Raw genomic sequence first — 8388 nt, 5'->3', positions numbered from 1 at the left:
CATTATTTCCCCCATTGGTTGACATTTTATTTTCAAAAAAGTTATTTGAAATATTAAATTAGACACTTAACTTGCATTTAACATGGTTTTTATGTATATAAAATGACTTTTGTCAATTTAATTTGACGCAGACACCAAAATGGTTACATCTCGCTCTATCAGGTTGAGGCCAGTCAAGTTCCTCCACACCAAACTCGCTCATCCATGTCTTTATGGACCTTGTTTGTGCACTTGTGCGCAGTCATGTTGGAACCGGAAGGGGCTATTCCCAGACTGTTCCCACAAAGTTGGGAGCATGAAATTGTCCAAAATGTCTTGGTATGGGGCCAAGCCCAACCCCTGAAAAACAACCCCACACCATAATCTCCCCTCCACCAAACTTTACACGTGGCACAATGCATTCAGACAAGTACGCTCTCCTGGCAACCGCCAAACCCAGACTCGTCCATCGGATGATTGTCAGTCAGAGAAGCGTGATTCGTCACTCCAGAGAACACGTCTCCACTGCTTTAGAGTCCAGTGGCGACGTGCTTTACACCACTGCATACGACGCTCTGCATTGCACTTGTTGATGTAAGGCTTGGATGCAGCTACTTGGCACTGGAAACCCATTCCATGAAGCTTTCTACACACTGTTCTTCAGCTAATCTGAACGTCACACAAAGTTTGGAGGTCTGTAGCTATTGACTCTTCAGAAAGCATGTGCTGACCCCGCTATGTGATTTTACGTGGCCTACCACTTTGTGGCTGAGTTGCTGTTGTTCCCACTTGCTTCCTCTTTGTTATAATACCACTAACAGTTGACCGTGGAATATTTAGTAGTGAGGAAATTTCACGAATGGACCTAACACGGTACCACGCTTGAATTCACTGAGGTCCTGAGAGTGACACATTCTTTCACAAATGTTTGTAGAAGATGACTTGTCTTTTAAAACAAAGCAAATGTGTGTGTGATGACTTGATGACTTCTTTCCAGTCTTGCAGTCTCTCATGTTCTTGCTCAGACGTGGACAGACTCTGAGTTCCTGTCAGGTTGGAGTTGGACTTCAGGCTTCGGGTCAAGTCTCGAGCTCAGAGCTCTCAGCAAGTATGTTATTACCTATTCAATACAAAGATTATATGAATAAGTCAACTCATGAATGATTTTTTAGAGCTGATTTAGAACAGAAATTTAATTCTGTTTGCATCACTGATTCTGTTATTTTCCTGTTTATTACCGTGAAGCCGCTTTGAAACAATCTGTATTGTATAAAGCGCTATATAAATGAAGGTGACTTCACTATAACAAGAACATTACAATGAACACAAATTTGAAAATCTCACTACAAATAATCCAGAATTGAAGACAAAAGATAATAATCCTACTCTGTTACACTTCCTCACACCTGAAACTGATCGAGTGAATCTCCTGAACTTCTCCAATCTACTGTAGATCATTACTAATCCATTTATGTTGTAACATCTGCTCTAATGTCGGACGTTTAGTTGGATCCCGGGCTAGACACTGGCTAATCAGATCCCTGCATTCTGTATGAAATTTAATAAGGAGAGAGCTGGTTAGTCATGACCATGTGACCTGGCATCTATGAAAACAGCATCTAAAACATGATTAATATACTGCAAAATGTGACTTTAAATAAAAAATCTTACATCACCTGTAACTGTTTCTGTACAAAGCCTTTGCTTTATGTGTGTGTTTATCAATGTATCAATATTATTCACTCACTTTTGGATAAGGTGGGGTTCTGAAATGTAACTTTGGCTTGTGTGATTTTTCTTCTGTTGTGAAAAGGAGAACATCCGTTCACCATCTTGTACAACAACACTCCTAGAGACCAGACATTTGCTGGGACGGCGTGGAATCGAGGTTCTGTCAAGACTTCAGGTGGGCAGTAATCCGGTACTCCTGTAAGCAAGACATTTGCACATTGTTGAGCTTTTTTTTCAACATCAAATAATTAGTAAGTCACTACATTCAGGTTTCCACACTCCCAGAATGCTCACCAATGTAAATGTTGCTCTCGTAGCCATCTCTACTAAACAGCTGACCGCAGCCAAAGTCTATCAGCTTGAGCTGTACTGGGTTTCTCTTCAACAGGAAGTTCTGCGCATGAATGTCATTATGAAAACCCCATGATGGATGCAGTGTTGCACTGCCAGCACAGCCTGTCGCATGATGAACATGATGTTGGTTCAAACACTTGATGATTACGAGTGATGAAGTCCAGCAAGATGTCGTAGGGTTCAGGATACTCCATAACCAGAGTGAATTCTTCAGGATGTTCAAACCACTCGTATAGTTGTATGACGAAGGGGCTTATGGGTTCTCGCCTCATCATCATCAGCAGCGCCACTTCTGTAAGGAGAGGTTCGGGATGCCCAGGCTAGAGAAAAGTAGCAGACAGAAGGTTAGCTGGGTAAAATTCGGAAGAAAACGCATCATCTTTATATGTTCTGTTCTTAAAAGTAATTTTATCTAATAATAATCTGCACTTAAACAACTCAATACATATTCAGGTTTTGGCCAACTTACAATATTAAGATAACGATTGTTGTCAATCTTGCGTATCCGCTTGATGGCAACCTGCAAAAAAAACAACCCAGTTTCAATAACAGTATTCAAGCACGAAGTATTGAACCTTCTGTAAATTGATTTAAATATGTTTTGATGCATGCAAGAGCAAAATGTTTGTACAATTCGGTAAGATTGACCTTTTTGCCATCAAATTTGCGTGTTCCCTGGTACACCCTGCCAAATCCTCCAGATCCAATCATCTTTATAACGTTATAGAGAGACTCAAAGGACTCTGAAAAACAAACAGAAAAATATTAGTTTGCTAGATCTATTGCTTTATTAAAAAATATCAGTGCTGGTTGTGTCGAGAAAATAATATAATAATGGGGGAAATAATATTAATGTTCTCTGAAAACAAGCCTTATTTTTAGTTGACAACAAGATAATCCTCTTGTAAATAATTTTGTAGAAATAATGAGTGGCGATGTACCATTATTTGTCTTGACGCCAGAGTGATCTGGAGCAGGTGATGATGGATCAGGATCAGGCTCTGGCTCCAGATCTGCTGGAGGAACAAAAGGCTCCACAACATTCACAGCACTACAGTGACAACAGCAGCAGAAAACACACTTCCTAGCCTTCCAGAGCCTGAGCAAACAACCAGTTCCTTTCCTCTTCCTACATTCTCTAGCTTTTCCTGAAATGAAGAAAACACAATTGAAAACACAACTATTAGAAACTAAAATTCGAATCACTCATATGAGCACACATCCAATCTGAACACATTTATTGAAATAGTTACAAATTCAGTTGGGATTTTTTCTTTAATACATATAAGGTTTATTCTTTCTGAACCGTTTTATTATTAAAATCTTTGGAAAATGCATGCAAAAGGCACAAGGGAGAATAAATCGGACATCATCGCATACACAGGTTTCTGTGCAATGTCATTACATAGATGCGCGCGCATCTAAGAGGCAGAAAACGTCTCAGGTTATGACTGTAACCCTTGTTCCCCGAGAAGGGTACGAGACACTGCGTCGTCGTGGCGACACTTTGGGGAATGCCCCCAGCGTAGCGTATCTGAAGCATGAATGAAATCTGTCCAATCCTGATTGCGGGGGGCCGGCACACACACACATTAGCTCTTTTGCGATGAAGCAAGTGCTCTGCCCGTAATAGGTGTGGCGACGAGACGCAGTGTCTCGTTCCCTTCTCGGGGAACAAGGGTTACAGTCGTAACCCGAGACGTTCCCCTTCGAGGGAACTCGCACTGCGTCGTCATCGTGACGACACTTTGGGGAACGTAATGCCCACTATGCCACACCGTAATCACGCCCGCCCTAGTGTGAAGTTGGGAGACCAGGCAAAATAATGACTAAAAGTAAGTCTTTGAGAACGGGTTTCTCAAGCCAGGTGGCGCATTAGACCAGGGGCTCATCTCCTGTTTCCAAAATGCATCACAAACTGCTTGAGAAAGCTGTTCTACTATGATAATTGGTGAAGAAAATAAATCATGTTCAATCAGATGTACTTGTTTTTACTAACTGATAGAACTGTGCTGACAGGCTTGCCTCGGTTGCACTCAAACAGTAGTTTGACGACGACTCTTCCCCTGCGCTACATCAGTCCTTGGCCCGGAATCTACCGCATTAGCTAAGGGATGCTTTGCGTTTAGGTGGTACTTGAGACTGTCAGCTGAATGTGTGGAACGCTTTTCAGAGAAGATAAGGTAACTTATTTTAGCACAATTCACACCCAGCGGTAATTCAGGAAAACAAAATCTCTGAATGCTCCACATGAAACTTTGGTCTTCCGACCTTTTAACATCGTGTCGATTTATTTTGGTTAATATGTGTGAGAGAGAGAGAGCAAGACAGCTTAGTGTGGAGGTGAAGTCGTCTGGCTCCGAAGTGAGAGAGTGCGCGCGCGCGACCGGGTCTCTCTCTCTCTCTCTCTCTCTCTCTCTCTCTCTGCTCGTTCTTTCAGTTAAACATGTGCCCTGTCACAAGTGCAGCAGTTCATCTATTATCTACTCACCGATCAAATAAGACTTTGGCGGGACAAAAATTCGCTTTGGCGGGCGATAAAAAAAAGTCAATGCAGGAAAAACCCTGTTATTGCAAAAAGGAAACAGCATAATTTGTCTCGTTTAGTAAAATAAAGCCAAGCTTTAGATAGTCTTTTCCACTCCATGTTTACCTCCTCTGCTCAAATCGCTTTGACATCATGAATGACGCACAGATACGTATAGGACGTCGCGCTATGGTGCCCGATAAAGGACAAAAGGGAAAGATGGGAGTTCATGGTCTGTATATTATGGCTGGGACTCGGAGAAGGAGCATCAATTACGTCGTTATTGATGCGTCGAGGGCATACAATATCGATGGTTCGTAAAACTTCTCGAGTGGAACCGGTTTTCAATTCCCATCCCTACCCCCTACAGTGCAATTCGGCTAGGTATACATCCGTGCTAAAATATCAAGGTGAAAGTCATCATAGCTTGCGTATTATAGACCCAGCTCCCAGCCCAACTTTGAGAATACATTAACGGCGATATTTTTTATCGCCCGATAAGAGTCTCACGTTAACGCAGCACGTTAACCCCGATAATGGCCCACCACTAGTTTGTATACAAGAAATCTGTGTATTACAAACTCATAAATTATCAGCCTCTGGATTCTGCTGTAGTATAATGTCATGCTTGTTTAAGCTGCGATAATGTACTCTTTTTTTTCATTTATTGAAATTTACTGATTTTTCATTTAAATTGTTAATTTGTGTGCATAGTTTTGATATTTTTCAAAGGTCACTAAAACACCCATCTACTCACTACGGAAGAACACTGGGGTGTCCAGCCCGCAGGGTGGAATGTTTCAACCCCAGGGGTGGCAAGTTGGCTTGCCAAGGCAAAGACACATGCTCAGAGAAGCTTACAGTGGAAATACACAAGTGGGGGATGCACAGAGGCGGAACCATGCACTGAGGGGCACCTAGCCAACGCACAGGCGGAGACACTGGCGTCGACATCAGCAGTTCTGGAGGAACTCTGGGCTTTCCGGAAGCTCAACTGAGGAAATATCGCACGTATCCAGTCCGTGGAGTGGAATGGCGAGCAAGCCAAGACACCTGAGCAGATCCTAGTACCGGCTGGTTGAAGCGAGTACATGAGAGGACACTGGCTCCACTCAGAGATTGTAGAATCTCGCGAATGTGTTGGGTGTCGCCCAGCCTGCAGCTCTGCAGATGTCTGTTAGTGAGGCGCCATGCGCTAGAGCCCAAGAGGAAGCCACACTCCGGGTGGAGTGGGCTTTCACACCAAGACGGCACGGTCGACCTTGCTGCTGGTATGCCAAAGCAATGGCGTCCACTATCCAGTGAGACAACCTTTGCTTGGAGAGAGCCTTTCCCTTCAGCTTCCTACCATAACAGACAAAGGGCTGCTCTGAGGTCCTGAAACACTGTGTTCTGTCTGCGTAGGCACGGAGAGAGCGCGTACTGGACAGAGCAGTGCCAAGGCTTGGTCTGCATCCTCCAGGGGCAGTGCTTGCAGGTTCACCACCTGATCTCGGAAGGGAGTGGTGGGAACCTTGGGCACATATCCAGGCCAGGGTCTCATTTCAAGCGCGATTTGTGTGAAAATGCATGCAGGTCCCCTACCCTCTTGATGGAGGCCAATGCAACCAGGTGGGCTGTCTTAATTGACAGGAACTTAAGCTCCACTGATTGCAGAGGCTCAAAGGGAGCACCACTTAGGCAGTTAGAACCACTGAGAGGTCACAAGAGGAAACGAGAGGAGGGTAGGGAGGATTGAGTCTCCTCGCTCCTCTCCTCTCGTGCTTTCCCACGGACTTACCTTCGACTGCGTCGTGATGTGCGGCAATTGCGGCAACATACACTTTCAGGGTGGAGGGAACCTTCGCTCCAACCCATCTTGCAGGAAGGAAAGCACGACACTGATCGGGCATTTCCTGGGGTCTTCTCGGTGAGAAGAGCACCAGTTGATGAAGAGGTTCCACTTCAACGTGTAGGCATGTCTCGTGGACAATGATCTAGCGCAGCGGTTCCCAAACTTTTTTCCTGCGAACCCCCTTCTATGTCCCAACCAGGTTGGCGCACCCCCAATCCCCACTTAAAAAAAAACAACAAACCAGCATCAAAGCTTTGTTTTATCGCCATATAAAGACTCATGTTTAATCATGTGCAAATAACCAGAACACGTTTGTTTTGTATTGTTTCTCTGACAATAACAACATTGTGAGAAAGTGAACCTCACTTCTCACTGTTACGCACTCCCGCATTGACTGTGAATGGCGTTACACGCGAGAGTGGGAGAGACTCTGGACAGTTGCATACACATTTGCACACACATAGACCCGCACGCTCCTTTATAAAAATGATGCCTTGAATTGAAAGATTGGCCAGGTTTGCAAAATCTGTAGACTCGTCTACTTGCAGAGAGTAAAACTCCCTTTTCTTCACACGGCTGACTAGTGTAGCCAGGATGTCTTCAGACATGGCATCAATTCGGCGCAACACAGTGTTATTGGACACAGGAATCATGTCCAACTTTTTTGCCTCTTTCTCTCCAATCACACACTCCACCATCTCTTTGGCCGCTGGCAAACACACGTCTTCGGCAATTGTGTGCGGCAGACCCTTTCTCCCTACTCTGTAACTGAGCAGATATGAAGCCCATAATGCGTCTTTCGTAGACCCAACGCATTAATGAAACTGCATTTTTTTTGCTTTTCTGCAACTCCTCCAACTTTGCTTTAAAAAATGTAAGGGGCTTTTGACTTAAATTGCCATGTTTCGTGAGCAGGTGATGACGGAGATAAGACGGCTTCAGACAGCTGTTTGCTAAAACTTCACTGCACAACACGCACTGAGGCTTCGGCAATCTGTATCGCCGATCCAAGTGAAGCCCAGACCCAGATAATTGTCATCATATTTCCTTCTTTTTTTCCCATCTGGTGCTCACCTTCATCAGCTCTTTTTTGCCATCTCCTTCCCTCCTCTTCGGTTTCCTCCGGCGCATCTTCGGACTCCCGCTTATTTTCTTTCTCTATTCTCTCCGTCTCTGTTGCCTCCAAATCCTCACTTACTCTTGGTCCCTCTCCTCCTTTGTGACCAACAACTTTATCATAAGACGTCCCACTTGACAGTTTCCCTGATTTCAGCCAGTTTAGCATATTTATAATATATATAGTATTAGTATGAAATGAATGAATGAAATGAGTTGGCACGCATATAGTGGCTGCAGTGCATAAAAGACGAGCAGTGCGTAGAAGAAGACAGCAGCTGTCTTCTATGTTTCTATCCAAAAACTAATAAATTATAGTTTTTTTTATTTAAAATAAAAGCAATTACAAAGAAAATGTTTACTGTTCATGTTTTTTTTTATTTTATTGTATGGAAAAATCCCACTTAAAAAAAAAGACCGCCATTACATTTTTCCTCTCGCGCACTCCCTGGTGGCAGCTCGCGTACCACACTTTGGGAATCCCTGCTCTAGCGGAAGTGATGGTAGCCACTACCACTGGTGGTAGGGTACTCAAACCTACCTCGTCCCGTCCAGGAGCCACACGTGGAGGTCGGGAAGGGGGTCCCATAGGGTACCCCGTCTCTGAGAGAGAAGGTCCTTCCTAAGAGCAGTGTAGACCACCTTTTCGGTTGATGTACGCTGTCTGAGCGGACTAGTATGTGTTAACCCTAGAGCAGCGCAAGAAAGAGTTGCAGAGTAAGGCGTACTGCCAGCAACTCAGGGCAATTGACAGGCCATAAGGCGCAGGGGTCCTGTCCAGGAGCCCGGGGCAGCATGTCCATTGCGCATGGCATCCCAGCCCCTGGTGGAGGCATCTGTTGAGACA

At 44.4% G+C, this 8388-nt stretch overlaps 1 long non-coding RNA gene across 1 annotated transcript; it reads right to left on the bottom strand.

The window, feature by feature from the left end:
- Nucleotides 1–325: 325 nt before the first annotated feature.
- LOC143757735 (uncharacterized) lies at nucleotides 326–2080 on the bottom strand. The gene is made up of 3 exons (XR_013210807.1): nucleotides 2005–2080; nucleotides 1727–1906; nucleotides 326–1099 (listed from the first exon to the last, which is right to left on the bottom strand). It is a non-coding gene; the product is annotated as an uncharacterized LOC143757735 (long non-coding RNA).
- Nucleotides 2081–8388: the final 6308 nt, after the last annotated feature.

This window comes from Siphateles boraxobius, unplaced genomic scaffold (assembly GCF_051911475.1).
Source record: "Siphateles boraxobius isolate OS27281-9 unplaced genomic scaffold, OSU_SipBor_1 11, whole genome shotgun sequence".
Taxonomy (NCBI): Eukaryota; Metazoa; Chordata; class Actinopteri; order Cypriniformes; family Leuciscidae; genus Siphateles; species Siphateles boraxobius.
The sequence above is the reverse complement of the archived record's forward strand: the minus strand, read 5'-3'. Positions and strand labels throughout refer to the sequence as shown.